Source organism: Hippocampus zosterae, chromosome 11 (genome assembly GCF_025434085.1).
Source record: "Hippocampus zosterae strain Florida chromosome 11, ASM2543408v3, whole genome shotgun sequence".
Classification (NCBI taxonomy): Eukaryota; Metazoa; Chordata; class Actinopteri; order Syngnathiformes; family Syngnathidae; genus Hippocampus; species Hippocampus zosterae.
The window spans coordinates 13,946,970-13,967,257 of record NC_067461.1 but is presented as its reverse complement, the minus strand read 5'-3'; the positions used below and the strand labels follow the sequence as shown (position 1 = coordinate 13,967,257).

At 44.3% G+C, this 20,288-nt stretch overlaps 1 long non-coding RNA gene across 2 annotated transcripts in view; it reads left to right on the top strand.

Moving 5' to 3' along the window:
- The window catches only part of LOC127610814 (uncharacterized), a 98,337-nt gene that overhangs the window by 3,817 nt on the left and 74,232 nt on the right, over positions 1-20,288 (top strand). Inside the window, exon 5 of one of the 2 annotated variants that reach the window (XR_007965041.1) lies at positions 227-1,097. The exons of the other annotated variant lie outside the window; for it this stretch is intronic. This is a non-coding gene — a long non-coding RNA (uncharacterized LOC127610814). Of the gene's footprint in view, positions 1-226; positions 1,098-20,288 lie in introns of those variants that run through there. 2 annotated transcript variants of the gene reach the window in all.

Sequence of the window (20,288 nt, the reverse complement as noted above, 5' to 3'; positions counted from 1 at the left end):
AGGAGTGCCATTTTGCCTCAGGAACGGAAACGTTCCTGGCGCTTTCGACATCAAAAATGCTGGAGCAGCGAGGAAGTGAATGTTGCTCATCTAATTGGGCCCACTTGTCCTGATACAGTGTGTTTCGTGTAGATGGGTGAACGGGGTCATTGTATTTTGAGTGGAAAGCAGCATGTCCGCTGAGTGTCTCCAAATAGAGCAGTAATTATTTTCCTCCCGTCTGCAGCTGTTTTTCTCTCTGCTCTCAGTCTTGACGTTGCCAGGAAACGGGAGGGAAGGGTAAGCCCGGTTTCTACACTGAAAATACACCGAGGAGAGTGAAAAGTCAATGCAAGATGCTCTGCTGTCCTTGAGCTCAGGCCTACAGAATGTCGTTCATAGTCATCTGCCTGTGAGCGAGCACGTTCAGCGCAGAAGTGACTTGTTTGCATGTCCTCTGGAAATAAAATGTGGACTGAAGAGTTCCAGTTAGAATGGAATCTGCTGGCAATCTCCCTGGAACACTTTCTCTACACAAGTTCACTTCCTTTGTAAACACTGGCCACTTATTCTAGTATGTTGGGCGGGTAAAGCTGAAGGACGGCTGGCAAGCAACTGCTGCCTCCCTGCCATCAACATAATTAAGACTGACAGTCTAAAATAGGAACACCGTCTTCTACTATAAATGAAGAAAAAAAAACATGGAAAGTATGTCACTTTCCACTGAAAGTTGGAATAAAAGTGCTTCTCGTCAAATCAAAAATAATGTGGGGAAATGTAACCACACACAGTGAAATATTTCAGGATGTTTTTTGTGTTTATCCCAGCTTTAAAAAAACCCCTCAAAATTCACCAGTACAAGACAGAGCATCACAAAAACATCTAAAATGATTATCCGTACGTTTTGTAGCAACTTGGTTGGAGGATTCTCCTCTGAAAAGTATTTGTGTATTTGTTTGAGGAATCTGCTTTTGTAATTCACTGAAATGTAATCTGCCTTTTCTATTATTGTATTTTATGGCTACTATGTAGTTGTGCGATGTATTCTTAGCGCGGTTCTGTCATCATGTCATACGGCAATACATGTTTAGTTCCCTTTCCATTCAATGTTACCCACACTTTCGGCCCATGTGTCAATGTAGTTCATTCATTGCATCAATATTTTGTAGCAATTTCAGATTGATTTTACAGGGATATACAATGTGAAAATTGTTCCAGTGTGGGACCAATAAAGGATATCTTATCTTAAAATTACCTGAGACTGAAGACTCTTACACCAAACGTCCATCCACTATTTTATACTGTTACCCAAATGAACATCAGGACTAGCACATTTAAGTATCATTTGCATTTGTATATGGAGCCAAATTGTTCAAGTTACTCTGCTGCGGTGCCCGTGAAGACTTCATTTCAGCTACCCGTGAGAGGGTGTGTGTTCATGTTCACGTTCGGGGCATGAATCAGTCAGGGTTCTTCCCGTGTCATTAAAATAAAATAACCAAATACAGTAGGTGGTGCCGTGTCTTGTACTAACTACGTTATACTGATGGCGCCGTTCTTGCAAGAGTGAATAATGAGTCAGCGCTTCACCTTTGAGATAGAAAGAAAACGCTCAACGCCCCCCACGTGCAGTAGGGGGCACTGTGGCTCCGAGCAACGCCCCTCGCCTAGCACGCCCCACTTCTCCAAGGCGTGAATGAAGGATGAGATCACAGCAGCTCACTTTGACAGCTTTGAAAACGTCGGCAACATGTGTTCGTGTATTTGTGGTGCTTTTACTGAAGTGCTCACGGTAACTCTTTCCAAATCGAGGAAGTAAGATGTCAATGACAAGTCCCCTGCTCCGAGAAAACGGGCCATTATTGAAAACCACAAATTCAAAAACCTTTCACGTGCTAGGAGGAGCAATTGACTGCAAGACCTGGCTGGAAAACCTGTCACCAAATGATGGTCGGCAGTAATTAATGTTGCTCTGCTATTTGGCCATGTGAATGTCGGGTCGTGATCTTGTGCACCGAATGCCTGGCATAGTTCAGATTGGATATCTGTCAGGTGGGGATGACTGGTAGCGCGGGAGCAGCTGTGTTTGGGAGTCGAGCGGCCAGAAATAGCTCGCTAGTATGTGGTTGCCATGGCGGCTTCGGCACATGTCTGAGGAGCTTTTGGTAAGATAATGTTGATCTCCACGAGGACGTCCGGCGTATGTCCTGTTGAACGTTTTAACACCCGATGCCCAGAGTCGCTCTGTCTGTCGCTGATGTCATGCATGTAGGGCTTGTCAAATATACACAGTCACGGAGGGGAAACGTTAGAAGCTGCCAGCGGATATAATAATAAAAAACGAATCGGGCCCCTTCCCCAACACCCCGGTGTCATTCACCAAGTGACGACGAAGCTGTCCTAAAAATAACGGTTCGTGCTCCGAGTATTAACTTCATCCCAGATGACCCATTTTTCATCTCACAGGGGCTGAGCATGGGTGGAAAATGAGAGAGGGTGCGGAGCCAATCACGTGAATCCAAATCAGGCTACAAATCCTGGTGGATTTCTCTTCCACTAAAGCCTTTCTGTCATGTGTCGACCCCCCCCCCCCTCCTTCCCATCCCCCCACCCATGTGTTTGCGCTCTCCTTGTGATCATCGGAAGCCCCTTTCTCACTGCCTTTGAAAAACTAAATTTCCCTCGGTATTAACAGCATTGACGTGGCATATGAGATGATGTCGACTCATGAATTTTCTGCTTTTAAATTTATATGCCTTTTTGACACAGAGAGTCTGTAAAATGAAGGCATTGGAGACGTAACAGCGGCATTCCATTGCTTGAGTCTTTAACCCAGAATCCAACAAACTAGCCGGGTTTGCATGCAGACTTTTTTGTCATTCCCATTCCAATCATTCCGACAGATCTCAGGTCAACTGTTTATGTGATATGATCTATTCCGATCTGCTCTTTCCATGTGCCCCGCTGCATTTAATCAAACTAGCTCTTTTCCTGACGTGTGACATGCCCAGATTGATGTGAACATAACATGATGCATCAAGATAGTACACTGGCATGTGTGCTCTGTTTTGAAGCGGCCATATTTTCACGTGTGTAACTGAAGACGTCATTGCCGATTCACATCAAGGCAGACGATATTCCAAATTAATGATTTGTTGACATGATGAAAAGTTACTTTTGATCGGTATTGCAAAAAGACTATTCCACCCCTGTGAAAGCACCTGAAATCCCATTCAGTTTTGGCCACTTGAGTCCACTTGAGGTGTTTATATGGAGCATTTTCATCCTGTTTGGGCTTCAAACCCGAATTTAATTATTATAGATAGCCAGAATGGGTGTGTGAAGTTTTAACACTTGATAATTGTCTCATCCCGTTGTGCTCAAAGCAATTGATGCTGTCTGGCAAGTATTTCTCTCCCCATACGCTGGCGCTGACGTCGTCACGCTTCAAATGATCCGATGGCGAGATGCTGATTGAGCGTACACAGTTCGGGCACTATCTGCTCGACTGGGTTCTTTTTAAAAGGCGGATCAAGTCTGGATATGCTGTTAAGGCTGTGAAGTGCCTATTTTGCAGGACCTCCGTGTAAAAGAGGCTAATATTCTGCAGCCCTCCATTTGTGGCTCCATTCAAGCCCTCTTGTTTACATTCCCTGCCGAGCTGCACGGTGGGGGCTGCACGCACCAACCACCTCTTAACGTCATCCTGCCCAGCCTCCGCTTTCCTCCTCATCACCAGATTCCCGATAAGGCTGAAATTCAATAGTGTTGCTCTGCCTGAAAGCAGCAAGCACATCACCTGACTTGTGAATTCATGTTTACGTTGGGCGTTGTTTTGGTCTGGCTGCGAGCTCCTTTCAGAGGCTGCCAAATTTGTAATACTACATGTCAAAGAGGAATACATCGACATTTCCCTTCCTGTCTTCATCATGCTATCATCATCAAGATAATCTGTGCAATATACGATGGAATATGAAAAATGATCCGGAGCAGCAGAGTGGGGCAAGGGTTAACTGTGCAGAATTTTTATTCCCCCCTTCCTCTGCCTGTGATCTGCCCTCCTGTCTCTCTCTGGCACAGCAGAGCTTTGAATAGCATGAGAGAGTCAGACAGGGTTGTTTTGCATACTGTCGCTCTCCTGCATTGACTTGTAGCAAATCCGTGCCTTCGGGAGCCATGTCAGAGGGGATTAATGGGAGGGCCCGGGCCTCACAGAGTTCCCCATTGTGGCGGCACAGCCCTGCGCTGCATTTTCATCGTGCGGAATGAGAAAAGAGCGAGCAGGTGGGGTGAGGGAGGGGGTCGAGTGTGTATAGTGTGCATTTGGGTGGGGAGTTATACAGTGCTGTTATTTCTCACTGTCCTGATTCTTTTGAGCAAAAGGGAGGGCAGGAGAGAGTAAATAATGTATTTGGGGCAGCAGGATAGTGGCGGAGAGGAGCAGGACGAGCTGGGGGCTTGACCGCATTCAGGGCATGCAAGGGAAGGCAAGCAGCAGCCATGCACAGGAAACAGTAGGGGGTGGGGGTCTACAAGGACCCGGCTGTTTTCCTCTGGGGAATGTGGGGCCTCAGCAAGAATGCAGCAATCCTCCACTTCCGCTCCCTTTTTTAAAAACCAAAACAAATAGTGCGCTGCTGCTTTTTCCTGCCATTCTTATGAAATGAAAGACTAAAGAGTATGTTTACCTAATGAGCGAGTTTAGTATTTGATGAGTCTTAAGTATGCATCTGGTGAGCGAGTACCAATACCTATGTCGTAAAAGTAAATTTTGTGGAGAATAAGAATTCTAAGATGGACCTTATGCAGTGCAAACGGCACTGTTGTGGCCCACCGTTTCGAATGCAACGATGTAGGCTACTCGCTGTAAAGTGAACTCTTCAGTCTATCAACTAACTGACTGAAAAATATCCACACACTTCATATCTTTTTTTTTTTTTTCCTTCAGCCTCCAAAATATGTTCTTGGGTAAACAAATGGGCAACCACATTCCATTTTGGATCAATTTTCAGTTCAAAGTGGTGTCTATAAATGGCGCCTCATAGTAATGTAGTCATGCTTTGATCTAACCAAGCCTTCAACTCGTCAGTCTGCAAGACCACAGTCTTAAAAAGTAGAAGCCACTTTTCTTGTTGCAGAACATGCAATAATCTGGGATGAAATGCTCTTTGAAATCATTTCTTTTTGAGGCTGGATGTCACTCCCCTCCTCCGCCTGCGTTTGACTGTGATGAAACTTGCGCTATTATACCATCATCTCCTTATCTTCGTGTGTCACTCTCCCTTGGCTCGTCTCTCTTTCTCCCACACCAGCTTTGTTTTTACGGGCGCGATGAAGGAGACCGTAACCTTGGAACATGAGTGAAGCATTCCCGACTCCCACGGCTTCGATAAATTTGGAGGGCTTGTGGAAGGGGGTGTGATCAAGTGGAGGGAAAAAATACTTTTCTTTTCCTCTGCATGAGATTTAACCTTGGAGGAACTTCTGGATGTGTATTGTCTTCCTCTGCTGCCTGGCGAGCTGCAACCCACTCGTTCATCTAGGAACTACAAAGTGGGTTGGACGCCTTGCATCTTGTGAAAGCGCAGCCTTTGAAGACTTGAGCTTTGAGCCGTGTGCCTCATCAATTCCCCACGCAAAAAGCTGCATTTGAATGCGAGGCCAGCACGCAATGAGGGGGTGGCTTATCGGCCCAACTCATTTCATGTTATTCATTCATGCACGCTGTTTGTAGGACAGGCTGTGCATGCCGGATTGTGCTCTATGTTGGTTGCTTATGTAACACAGGGATGTAATGTGCGTCCTATCTTGACACGAGGGGGATGACGGCATTGGTTGCTTTTCTTCCTCGGAACGTTAGACAGCCTTCATACATTAAGGTGCAACCTCCTGCATCAAAGTTAAATGAAATCAATTTCACTGTTGGTCTCTGGGTCATTTTGGATGACTCTAAATGCACGTGGCAACAGGAGCAAAGTGCACACATGGAGCGAAGTCGTCGATATGCCGCGCCCCTCCCCCGTGTCATTCCAACTCGGCTGTACTATAACGTGAGTGGTACTTAACACAGAAAATTCCTGATTTATTTGTCATTTGGGGCCTTGGATTTGTCACATTAAATCTGCTTTTCTCAACAAACTGGGGACGGAGATTACAGGCTCTCATAGGCAGTGAGATAATAACAGTGGCAAGTCGGGCTTTGCCCCTCCAATGAAAGTCGTCGAGAGGATGATGTGGAGAATAGAGAGGGACATCGTGTGCTACATCTAATTCTCATGCTATGAGTAGAGCACTTCTTCGGATGCATTGTGTCCTGCTGGAAATACGATTACACCCCCTCCCCCCCACCCTCCCAATCTAATTGAAATGGCGGTCAGTCTTGCAATTGTTCAGTAAACCTAAGCTTCTCTTTCCTATCCTTCAGCCCTGCTTCTCATTCGCCACCAAAATCCCCCTCAGCGTATCAGGCGACCGAACACATTGGCGTCATGCGCGCAGAAGTTGGCGAAACATTCTCAGCCCTCATTCCATCACATTGCTGTCCCCGCTGTTTGATATTTTTTTTTTCTATTGACAGTAGCATGTTCCCAGTGGGGTTGGAGCGCATGAATATCCACCATTTGACCTATTTTACAACAAGCTTTGATCTGCTTCCTTCTTTGCTCTCAGTCTATTTACGGAATCTGTGAGGATTGCATGCCTAAGATATGAGAAACCCTCACTTGTTTTCAAAGCACTGTGTGTAGCCTTTTAAAAAAAATAAATAGAGTTTAGCTATTGTTTTGTTTTTCCCCCTGAAATGAAAATGGCACTAAAAGTCTCCTCGGTTAATGAGAGTTCCGAATTTTATTTCAAGATTACAAACTCAGTTGGACTCAATTCAGTCATGTTTAATGTTTATTCATTTGATTGCTGTTTACTGGAATACTGACTTCTGTGTTAGCATAAATTAGTGCTGCTGCTGCTGCTGTCAAATGTTGCTCTTTGTGTCTCAATTACATGAAAGGGGAAGTCAACCCCAACATCTTTTTTGACAATAATAAGTTAATAATAATAATAAGCCATGTTTAAACTAGTGGAGGTGCACAGAACAGTGTAAAGAAAATGTTGGGGTTGACTTCCCCTTTAATTTGCCTCCATTATTAAGAGCTCAGTGGCACGTTGTGACTTCCATCCAAATTCTGGTTACATTGCCGCTGCAGACCAAGGAAACATCCAAAGTCAAACACAATCTCTTATATTCTCATTAAAAACTGAAAAGATAAATAAATGGTTCAGAAAATGAATTTGTGAATTAGTTATGTGTAAAAATTTAAATTACAATAAAAATAAAATGCACGAAAATATGCACAAAAAGCTCACAAACAACTCAAATCCATTTGCGCAAAAATCACACGATGAGGATTGGAACTCATGACTTTTCAGTTTGGCTGAATTCCATCAACTTTTTGAGGTTGCGCTTCAACAGCGCGTCGCAGTTTCGCTTCATTCATAAAGGCTGCATTCTTTCAGATTTTAATTTACATGTGCACACTGGTGATTAATGAATCATTCATTCGATGTCATTTCTAAAGTGGATTCTGGAGCCAACAGCTTTTCAAATTGAAAAAGTTGAAACACGCTGCCAATTCAATAAGTCCCTGTAATTAGAAATGGATGGAACAACACAAGAAGTCATTACACACGGGGGTTATGCTGTGTCGTCGGCTGGAAAACATTCCACTTTGTCTCGATGCAGACTGCGTTAGTCTTGCAGCCAGAGATGCTCCGTGGAGGCTTTTAGTCCAGCTGATGATGCTCAGAAAGGGTAAGGCATCTCTCGATGAAGCTCGGTAAAAGCCCACCAAAACCATCACATGCACGGCAGGCACGCACGCACGCACGCACGCACGCAAACACACACACACACACACACACACACACACACACACACACACACACACACACACACACACACACACACACACACATATGCACAGACACACACACACAGACACATCATTCTTCCATTGGGGCAACATTTTTGACATCCATTAGGAGGTTTCCCATCATTGAGCCAGGCTCGGAAAGGAGGGCTAATGATGTAATTCCCTCAGAGAGCACATTAAAATGTCAAAGTGCAAAGAGCTGACATCATCCATTTAGCACACGTTTTCCAATAATATACATTTGTCTTTTCCGCTTCCCTTTTCCCGACAAACTGTCCCTCCATGCACACGCCGATGCCTCCAGGCTCGACTGAGGTGGGCAGCTGTTCCATGAAAAGTTGCATGCAAAAAAAAAAGGAAGATATCATTGCATCAAACCATGTCTTCCCCTGCAGCACTAAATGGTTGAGCTCCACGCAGCATGGCTACCGGTTTCATTTTATACTTACGCTAATTTGTCTCATTTGTGCAACACACAGTGTTGTGGGTGTTAGTGTGTTCGTGGATGTTTCTATATGTATATGTAGGTATGTATATACTGTATAGTGTGTGTATAATTTATAGATAGATACTGTATTGCAGTTTCAAGGATACACATATTTGTCGTGCAATCTTCTTTTTTTTTCCATCGCTCATACTGGCATCTCAAATGGCCTTTTAGTTCTTTGTCAAATTAGCAAAGAAGCTATCTTTGGTGATATCTGTTGTCCTCTACATTGTGTGATAGAGGCAGTCCATGGAAATATATATGGCACTGAGTGCACATCTTTGTTGCTTTGGTTGTCGGCAGAAGTCACAATTCAATAGCAAAAGTAGCAATAATGTAATGCACGAGAGACAAGACTCTTTGAAGATATATTAAACTCTTCTTATACGAGATAATTATAGCAGTCACAAGTCTTAATTATAATTGAAGCGTAGCATATTGGGAATACACAAAATGTGATTTATTCTGAAAGAGAAATATGTTGATCTTTATTTAGCTGTTTTGGCTATTGACTAATTTGCATACATTTGTTCTCGCATGAGTTTAGTCATGAAATTTGCGCATGTGCAGTCGTTGGTTTAGCACAAGCAGGCTGAGGGTAGCGTGTACTGTCCTCAGTTCGTTCGAAGGGTATATATATATATATATATATATATATATATATATATAGAGAGAGAGAGAGAGAGAGAGAGAGAGAGAGATAGATAGATATAGATATAGAGCTTGACGTAATGCAGATATAGTTGTTGATATAGATTGATTGTTGTCTACCTTCTAAGACAACAGCGTAAATGCTTTCCAGGGAAAATGTCGGATATGACTTATATTTCCACAAGGGAGATCTGACAGCTTTTTCTTTTCCATCCCAGTGAGTGGGCAGGCTTTCACTTCAATAATGGATGCTGGAAGACGGAGTGAGTAGACGTGAACTGGAAGCAGAGAAGGGGGCTACGCCTCACTCAATAATGAATCAATTGATCCCCTGCAGATGATGGATACTGTTGCTATGACGACAGATGCAGTGTTACCCAGGGCACGGAGACAGGACGTCTGCTTCCCAGAACTGTGCACTCAGCTTGTGAATACTTAGAATTGGAATTGTCAGTGTAGGATGTGATGGATAAATGAAAGATATATTGGAAGGTTGCTTCATCCAGGATGGATGTTCAATCACAGTGACGAATTTCTGTGCAAAAGCCATCACTGAAGCTTCATGAAACTGCCCAAATCAATCCACTGTTCTCATTTTGAATATAATAGTCATTTTAGCTACAAGCACTCATTGTGATTGTTCTTTTTAAATCTCAACACGCACTCGACTTTCATGTGGATGGAGCTTCTTTAAAAAAAAAAGTGTTTACCACGTACGCATGTGTGTTCTGTTGCCAAGGCAACATGGCTACTTCTGTTTCAGATGGGACCATGTTGCCAAGTAACAGCTGAGATATGAAGAGAGGAGGCGAGAAGCGTGGGCACTGGAAAGGAAGTGAATGAGCCAAGGATAGGACAACTTGTACAAAGATTGTGGACAAAAGAAGAGGGAGAGCGAGATGAAAATAGCATATTTGATAGTAAACTAAGTGTGTTTCATTATTGCCTTGTTTTGAAAATGAATTTAGTTTCCCTTTCTCTGTTCTTTACTGCTAGAGAATATAAATGCTGCGGCCATTAAATAGTGTCTTTTGTCCAAACTTACTATAGATAAGGAATTGACTATATAATAAGTGAGCAACCGCGTTTTTACATGGGGGGAAAAAATGAGAAGGTTGGCTCTGGGTACGAGGTGACTCTCGGGAATTTGGGGAAAATTTTCATCAATGATTATTTTTCAACATGTGCCTGCCACACCCCATCGCCAACTCTGCCAAATTTTCTTCCCATCACGTTCCTGTTTAGCCCGTATCACTTGGCTGATGTGCCTTCTCTGATTACACTGTCATTAATTGTGCAATAATTCTGTGATGGAATAGTTTACACAACCGACTACGTAGCGGGGCAGGAGGAGTCGATTTGCTTTTTCCGTGTCGCATGTGTGAGCACCTGTTGCTAGGCAGAATTCAAAGAGCTCAGTCATAACTTCTCTGAAGGCCAATAAAGAATGAAACGTATGACAATCATAATCCAAAATGATACACAATTACCACACATGAAATAACTCCAGGAACAGTGTTGCAATTATCTTTGCAATTGATCCGATATGTTTCCAAAGACATCCATTTGTATGCCTTTCTGTCACGCCTCCAGTCTGTCTCTTTCACAAAATGCTAATGAGAATCGAAGCTCATCGGCCACATCCTGTTTGAAGCCTCGCAATTGGCAAGGTGATATGGATCAACGGTTCCGTATTGCCTTGGTCCCATGATATCACCATTGTGAATTTATTTGAAGACCTATCGTAATTGAACCAGGAAATATATTGGTCCATCGAAGAGTGCGTTTTGCCCTTCAGTTCTTTGTTACAGAACAGCAAGCTGTGCAGTTTTCATTGAAGACATTTTCTTGTTCTAAAATGGGGGGGGGGGAAATGGGTACGTTGATTGTGTTATCAGTGTTTCCTGTTCCATACAGGCCTGCAAAAAAACTTAAAACACTGCAATATGAACATGCATTAAGATACATAAAAAAACGTACTGGCACAAGCATGCCGTTGGGGTCAGTTAGCATTTCGAGAAATGCAAATGTTTTCAAACAGCAACCACGGGCCCCTAATGCACTCAACACTATTGGTCTGGAATGGAGAAATGCATACGAGCGTCATCTAAAGAACATTCAGAGTAATGGTTGCCGTGTGTTGTGTTTGCCCGCACTGACCGCCACCTGCAGCAGGATCGCAGCGAGTGCACCACGCTTGCCTGTGATTCATGAGCAGTCAGAGAAATCTCGAGAACACTCTGCCGTTGAAGCCCCCTGGCTCAAAACGTTGCCCGTACTTGTAACCCAGGAGGCTCCGGAACACGGCTGCACTCGGTGGACCTGTGTTGAGTCAGCACTGTTTAAGTACTTGTATGGGGGAAGGTCGGCGTGAACGTTCCCAAGGTTTTTCACGGGTGTTTATGTTGGAATTGTGGCTCGCCTCCACTAAGTTGGGTCGGCCTGCATTTTTAGCAGCTGGTCATGTTTTTCAGATTCTTTCAAGGGCAGACTACACCCATTGAGTCACATAATTAAAGATTAGTAAAAGGGTGACGGTATGTTTTTACTGGCCACATTTACAAAGACTCATTAATTGTCAACACATGATTATGTCACCCCAGCATTGTGTGCGGCCGCTGGCTCAAACGCTTCCTCCGGTGCTCATTAATAACACGCATTTTTGTCCCTTACCACCCGAGCGTGCTGATTTGTTGCCATGGAAACACACAGGCCATGACGTGCGCTGCTGCTCCGTGTGGGACTAATTGTCATCCCTCAAACATGCTCGGAGGCTCAAGTCACAGCTCTCGCTCGCCGTCTTTGTTATATGATATCCTCATGCTCCAGTACTCCTCCACAATAAAAACCCATCACAAAGCCCGCTGTAATGCAGTGCGTGAGTGAGTGACATAGTGGAAAACAACATCGGGGGGGAAAAAAAGGCAATGCAATGCAAAACAACCCGTCTCTTGAGTTTCCTGCAACCTTTACCCCGCTCTTTGATCCAAACAAAACGGCGGCCATGGGAAATGAGAAATTTGACACCTGGAGCTCGGCTGACGTGCTCATGAAAGAAGTTGCGTCAAAGTCGCATGCCAAGGATCACAACGCGGCGTTTTGTGCAGGAATTACAGGTGGCGAAAGCAGAACAACAAACACAACAGAGCCCTGGCTTTATATAACTCGGCTTGCCTGTGGCGATTGTGCAATGCGCTGCAGTTGTCTGGGCTGATGTAAACAGAGCTGCAGTGCCTCTGGAGGCTCGGCCATGTTCCTTGATGCAGCAGTTATGGGCACATGCCCTACTTTCATAAATCAGAGCTGGATAAAAAGGAAATAGTGTGAGAGGAAAGGAGGGACGAGCGGCGAAAGGGGATGCCGAATGGGAGGGTTGGGAAGGGAGCGGGGTGGGGTGGGGGGGGGGGGGATTGTAGCGGCTGAACAAGGCTCATATTGATGTTCCAAACACAGCTGCAGGCGTCAGCTGACTAGCTGGCCTGAAGCTCTGCCTCCCGCCTTTATCAGCTTACACTGTGACCTTTCTCTCTCGACTGGAATAGATCCCCCTCCCCCCACCCGCCCCACTCGCTCTGTGGGTTAGCTGACCCTTTACCACTCACTGGCCACATCCCTCCATGAGTTCAGGCGCTGTCCTCATTGACATCGGATTTCTCAATGCTGTTTGTTTTTAGGGTGCTTTACGCAACACCGATCTGTAAAAACGGGAATCTTTTTTTCTTTTGGCGGTTGTGAAAGGTTGCCAAACCAATCCATGCTCATACAAACCTGTAAAAATTAACAACAATTAGGCAATTACTCCCGATAGCACGAGTGCATTACTCACTTACTGTATACTGTGTAGTGATACTTGATAATGCCAGCAACAACTTATACAACAAATAAGTTAGGAGTAACAGAGAATCAAACACAATACTTATTTTGTACAACACAACTGACACAAATGCACGGAGGTGCCTAAGCCACAGTTTGGTTTGCAAAACAGCAAATTAGTTCAACGTGGGAAAAGTGTGTTTCATCTGCAAATGATCATTTTAAAGGAGCTTGTCAAACTTACTGGTCGGTGGCCGCCGCAGCAACTTTTGGGTCAGCCCCCGAGGAGGTCGTCATCCATTTTGAATTTAAGTATCTCCACATATACGTGGCTAATATGGTCCCTAGTTGCAATGAATTTCTCAGGCTGGTGATGTGGTATTGGTGTTGAGAGTATCTGAGCATTTTTATGCGTACCGGTACTAGGTAGCACTGATTGACAATAGTGATATCTGTATAGGTGCATCCCTACTAAAAATCATATGCATGTCAGGCCAGTTGTTACCGATAGCACCACCAACACGCTTGTCTAAAAGCGGGTTTTTATTTTATGCCATTCATCAGCACATTTCTGAGCTCAAATTGTGTCATGCAACAGCCCTGAACCAGTCGTTGCGGTATCTTGAAAGTACTAAACACAAAGTTCCTGGAAATTATTTTTGTTGACACACTCTCTCATCGTCGTCTTCGCTGAAGACTTCACACAGATGACCATTTTACAGCTTTAACAAGGAAACAATTTTGGTGGCGTTTTTGAGAACACATTTTTCAATGATTGCGTTTTGTCACGTCAACAAACAGCCCATTGATTCTGTTTTCAGTTATCATTTGTAATGTGACCCATAAGGGTATTCTTCCATGGCAACCAGCTAAACTAAGGAGTAGTTTGCTTTGCATTTTCAAAAGTTTCACAGCGAACGCCAACCGTGACGCCATCATGTTTACACAGGCCTACAAAAATGACTGAAAACACTTTTGTGCATGCCAGGTCAGTTGTTGGAAATGCCAACACATCAAAACCTCAACTCAGTCCAAACTATCTGATGAAATAATCTTTGTCTGTGTATAAGTTGATGAGTGCTATAAGAAAGCGGATCAATTTGATACAATAGCAAAATTGTAAAAGTACGCTTTGACGCAGAAATGTTTAATTATGCGAATTGCACAAATGCATGAAGCGATAAATAATGAACGCCCAATGCGCATTGCGTTTTAAATGATTATTTGTCCTAACAAAGCCCCGTTTGTCCTTGTGGAAACGTTCCAGACAGACCTGCAAAAGTGGTGCTGTTTGATGCCTCCCATATGCTTTAAACACAGTTAGAAATACATTTAAACTTATTAAGCCATCCTAGACGAAGTGAAACACGTTTGGAACAATTTCTTGACTATTTGATAGTATAAGAACTCATTTTTGTTCATGCCTGCTGAAAGCTGTTACTCCCAGTTCAAATTGACTGTGAAGCTGACACCAAAAAAAAAGATTAATCATTGTACTATCCCCACTTTGTGTCAGTTCATCTCAGACGTGCTCAGACACTATTTTTATTTTTACACAACATTCCAACGTCATTGGAATCGGGTGTTGTATATTTAAACATTACTCATATCCATGTACGGTATTCTCTTTGCTCCGTTGGAACAATTACTGCAGTTTAGTAGGAGGACCTTCTCTGCCTCTTTTTCTCTTCTCTTAATTATGCTGAATATCCTTCCAGTTGAGCTCAGTGCTGCGTGATATGTTACAGCGAAACGTGCTTTTACATTGAAGGTTCAACTTTAAATTTGGACTTGACGATATACTCCAAAACACCACAGAAAAAAAATTGCTTAACAATATCTCATTTGTGCAAAAGATGAATCGCAATATAGCGGCATTTCGTGTTTGACCGTCCTACAATCGCCGCCTCCCTCTTTTTAGTGCATCAGCACTTTCGGTTGTCTCAGCTTTCAGGCTTCGCCCCGTGAGCTTGCACAACTCAGCGTCAAGTCACTCTTCCTCCTCACGTCCACACCCGATGGCGAGACGGATCAGGAGGGAGTTATGGCGCTTGCTTTGTGTGTACCTGAGGGGGATTAGCAGGCCATGCAGAGTGCGCTACGCAAAGAAAGGCGCCAAAGCTTGCTTAAGTTGGCAAGTTTGGACATATTTAGCAATCTCGAAAGTTAGCAACAGTTTCAGAGTGGAGATGGATCCGGCAGCTGTTGCGAGAGGGCTCCGTCCCCGCGGGGCAAACCATCAACAGAAGTAACTGTCAATCACTGTCCCAAAGGCCTTTGGGGATCGTTCAAAGGGGGGGAAAACCCAAACACGCAACATACCTCCCCCCGTATGATGTTCTTCAAGTGTTACTGGATAGTCTTTTCATGGTAGCCGTCCTCCCCCACATAAACACAGAGACACACACGCACGCACACATGGCGTTTCGCCACCCTCCAACTGTTTGCCGGAAACACTCATCCTTCTCTGGAGATGTTGCCCATGGCCGCTCACAAATCCTGAACTCCTTTCTGGGAATCGAAGGGCTTAGAAGACACACACATCCACACACTGGGGTAAATGTGGAGTGTGGGCGGAGGGGTGGAGTGTGAATGCAAAACACATATTGCCAAGTATATCTCCAGTGCTCTTTTCGACAGCAAAGAGGCCGGATTGAGTGTCTCTGCCTCCTGTGGGCGGCAAATAAGGAACATATTCTACGCACGCTCGCCCCACCGTCTCGGTAACTTGTGCGAGAGAATTTGAGACATTGCGGTATCCAGGCAGACCTCGGCGATGGCCAAAACATCAGAGGAATGGCGAGTGAGCGCTTAGCGGCGGAGGACAAAGTGGGACGTATAGAGGGAGCAAATAATAGGAAAGGCAAGAGAAAGAATAGAAGCGTTTAAAGGCAGCCAAGCTTCAAATGTCAGTCCGCTCGGTGTCATACAATGGAACACAGCTGTCGCTCGCCTTTGAACTGCAGCTGTCCGCCTTCCGTAGTCGTGCACGCATGCGGCTGCGTTTCGAACACGGTCCCATTAAAAATGTATCCGTGTGCAGGCTGCAACATTGGCATCTAACACGTGGGGGTCACTGGGAGTTTTGGAGAGACATGAGGAGGTGGTGAGCACAGTCCGGATTTAGAAACCTTCGGACAGAATGCCAAGAAGGAAGCACGTCAGAGCGAGCCCCGGTCGCTGCTGTCTAGTCTGCTTTGAGGGCCACGTGGGAGGTGGCAAATATGAAGGTTACAACTCAAGGACATCTCACTGTACTCCCAAACCGTCTTTTGATTGTGATTGCCTTTCTTCGAGCTTTTGACTAAAATGGCCGTAATGTCCGTCACCTCCGACCCCCCCGTCCCCTCTTCCACTGCACTCCTTATGGGAGTCATCTGATTGTCACAGAACATCTCATCCTCATCTTGCCTGCGTTTTGATCTGATGCGAGACAATGCGCCATTATAAGGCCTGGCCTGATTTTCTAAAGCACGGCTCAATTACTGGCGAGGGAGAATCATTATCATATCAGGGAGTGCAGACGTGACTTTGCAAATAAAAGAACACATTAGACTCCTTCCCATACACAGACTTCACACCTCAATTATTCACATAACGTAAGAGGGCACCTTGATTTCCGTTGGCGCTGGCAAATTAGCATTTTGAAGCTCTCACTCCAGCACATCAGCTTGAAACGGTTTTACTCGAGCCCATGCGTCGCATTTTATTATTCTGTATCAAACGGCCGACAGCAGACCTCAACGTCAAAATGCCTTCAGTGGTACTTTTTCACGCCGGAGCATTTTGTCGTCCGAGCTAAGGGTGCACCACCCTGCGTGCGTCGTCAGCGTCTGCTCGGCTACACAAAGCAGGCCCCCCCTCAGTTATGCAGAAGAAGGCGAAACACACACATGTGGTCCCAATTTGCATGTGTGATACAGATAATGCTCCCCACCACCCTGTGTGTGTTCTACTAAACTGGAGACAGATGACAACATTAAAAAAAAAAAACATTTTTCCTTGGCTCTGGCATTTTAGCACAAAAGCCCCCTCACCGTTTTTATAATAAAAGCACCTCAGCTTGAATGGTAATAATGTGCACTAAACAAGACCGTCTTTAACTTGAGACAAATAATCAAGGTACTGGTTTGATCCTTTTTGGGGGGTTTTATGGGGGTGATGTATTGGAGCTTGAAAACAAACATTTGAAAATGTTTTCTTATACACAATGTACTCGACATACTTCTCAATTGTCAAACAGAGGTACGATGAGGAACTACTTCATTGTTAATTCTACATCGTCATTTATCATCTAAAATTTTGGCGATAGATGGCAAAACAAAACAAAATGCATGTATATCACTTCCAATATATCAACACCGGGCAGTGACATCACAAATTATATTACGGTAATATGAAAACTAACATGTTTGTGCTGTACTTGCTTTGGCACATATCCAATATTCATCGGATTTCCCTACATATGGAAAAGGTGTCATTCCAATCAGAACAAGTTGACATGCAATCCAAATTGTCCCACTTGAGAGCAAAAATTTGCAAATGTGTTACTTGAATTATACAGCGACTATCTAGCCATCCATTCAAAAAGACGATTGAAAGCAGTTGGCGCGTGCGTGTGTTGTACTGTATCTTGAAAAAAATATTCCGCCTTAATTCTGGGTTGGTTTGCACAGTAACACATTTTCACTTGCTTTTACAGGTTTGAATGAAAAACTTTTCAAAAACCAAAGGGGAAAAAAAATATTTCTCGATCTTTGTGATGGAAAAACATACCCTACTTTAGATAAAGGCATTGCGTGCAACTAGGGCAGAATTCACTTCGTTGTAACCCTCAGCTGGACGAAAATTGGATTTTCCTTGAATAATATATGAGCCCTTTCATTCAACTTGTGCCTTACTATTTTTTCCCCTTTTTTTGCATGCATGCATGAGTAAATTTCTGTGTGCGCCTGTCTATGCCGCAGCTATGCATCGCCTCTGTTGTCATGCATGCACAATTTGCGTGTGCGTGCGTCAGCGCCCAACTTTGTGTGCATTCCATGGTAAACAGATCTGGCCGCTCTCTAGACTGGATGGAAAAGGGCCTGCGGCGAACAGTGTACAATGCATCAGCAGATGGGAGAGCCCATGTTGCCATCACACGGCATTCCTACTCACTGGGCATGCTCAGTGAGCCTCTCCCCCACAAACACACATTGCCCCCTTTTTCCTCCCAGGGCCTGTTTGAACCAGTCACTCGGAGGTGGCGTTGGTGGTGGAGGTGGAGCGGCTGTACTGGCTTCTCTTGTTTCTCATTTGACCTTCAAAAAGACAGACGCGGGGAAGGGGGCCTGGGGGAGGGGGCGTGGCTCGACAGTGGGGTGGGAAGAGGGGCTGTTTTTCTAAAAGCTCTTTGGCTGATATGTCACTCATTATATCCACTCTGCGCTTTTGCCTTGTCACAGCCCTCTGAGAAGCAGCCAACAACTCTGTCGCGCGTTGCACGCTCAGCCCTGCACACACTGAGAGGTCTCATTCTGCTCACTCGTCACAGGAGAAAATATAATTCACTGCTGCGAAAAATAAATTTGAATACGCATAGTCCGTAATGTTAGCTACATCCGCACAAGGTAATCCTATCCAAGACAAGATTTACACACAAATATACAAAGAGAAAGTTTATAGGTTTGAATAACGCAGACACAGATTGTTGTTGTGATTGGAGTCTAGTATTGTGGTGAAGAACTGCACAACATCCTACTGAGAGCCGTTTGTAATCGTCACCTCTCAAATATTGGGCAACCAAAAACGGCTCCATAAGGAGCCAGTAGATTGTCAGAAAAAATAGGAACAAGCAATGTTTACTTCGACACAGTTTGAAGAAGGGGGAAGTGAAATTCTTTGTCATTGGAGCGTCAGTTGCATACATTGTGCAAGCGATGACAAAATCACAACAAGGAGTTTCACATGTGTTCCACTGAAGCAACGGCGCAATGTTACTACTTTTACACCGGAATCTGTCTGTTTGTGCACGCATGCGGTTTTTCTGTAGGGAGTTTGCCCTTTAGCAAGCAGAAGTGCTTTCCTGTTATTTCTCCCCAATGTGTCACGTTGATTCATCTCGATTTTTTTTTATTTTACACGTGAAATGCAAAAATCAATCTTTCTCCATCATCTTGTGTGCCGTCTCCAAATTGTAGATCCCAAGTTAATTTAACGCACCTTTCCATGACATTAAATACATTCTGATTGAATTATTTGATCATATTCAGACGCATATTTTATGTTTGCAAAAATCTCAAGGCACACCACCAAACAAAAATGTCACCAAAAAATGGATGTACATGTAGTTGCCGTGTAATGCAAGAGTGTTTATTTATTTTATCTGTCACTATCCGTCACTGGCTGAGAGCCCAATGAAGTGAAATTGGACAATTATTCCAGATCAACCTTGAAGGCCTCTTACGGCATGCTAATGCTAAATGTTAAACTGGAATTGCTGATTCAATTAAATCCAATGAAAGAATGCTCCATTGAATAATGACTAACAATGGCTCAGCTTTCATATTTAGCAATCTGAGACTGACAAAATATGAGAAACATCTCTCACTATGAAGATTGCTGCAGTTATTGAGTGTCAACCAGGCCATTAGTGAGCAACAACGTTACCGGTGATTCATTTATGGCAACATTTAATGTGCATATTATATTTGAACGTTTGCATAACGTCTCGTTGCAAAACAGCATTTGGAAAGTCTTATCTTGAACGCCTAATATTCGGGTCGCAACGAGTATTCCCGATTTGGTGAGAACACTTGGTGCGGTCACTGCACATTAGCATCACCCATAATGACCCACATTGCTGTGGAGCGTCCTCCATGCTGACGCTGCAGAATTAACGTATCCGTGACTCGTATAGCAAGATCCGAATCTCCTCGGGCTTGTGCGCATTCGGTCATTTGGTCCTGAAATCGCCGCTTTCTGCTTGGACTATTGTTGGTCACCCTCTTTGACCGATACCGATTACAGGCCCTGGCCGACTTCCTGCTCAAGTCGTGCGAGCATCAGGCCAATCAGCTGTGAAGACTGTGACACTCCTCTCAGCTATTTACTAGCTGACATATCCCGGTATAAAAAAAGGCTGAAGGCGAGCTTAGCCTGCTGAGTAATCGCACACACACACACACACACACACACACACACACACACACACACACACACACACACACACACACACACAGAACATGCCGACCCTCCGTCCTTGTGAACGTCTACCTGCCCGTGTCTACCAACGCGTCATTTGGTGAAGCGGTTGTGTGTACGTGTGGCGTTGAGTTGTGCTGGCTGACGTTTTTTTCACTGCCACTAAGAGCAGGAATGTGCTGCTTTGCAACTTTTCAAGATAACAAAGCAGCATGAGGCGGTTGAGTGTAAACTTTGGATGAGGT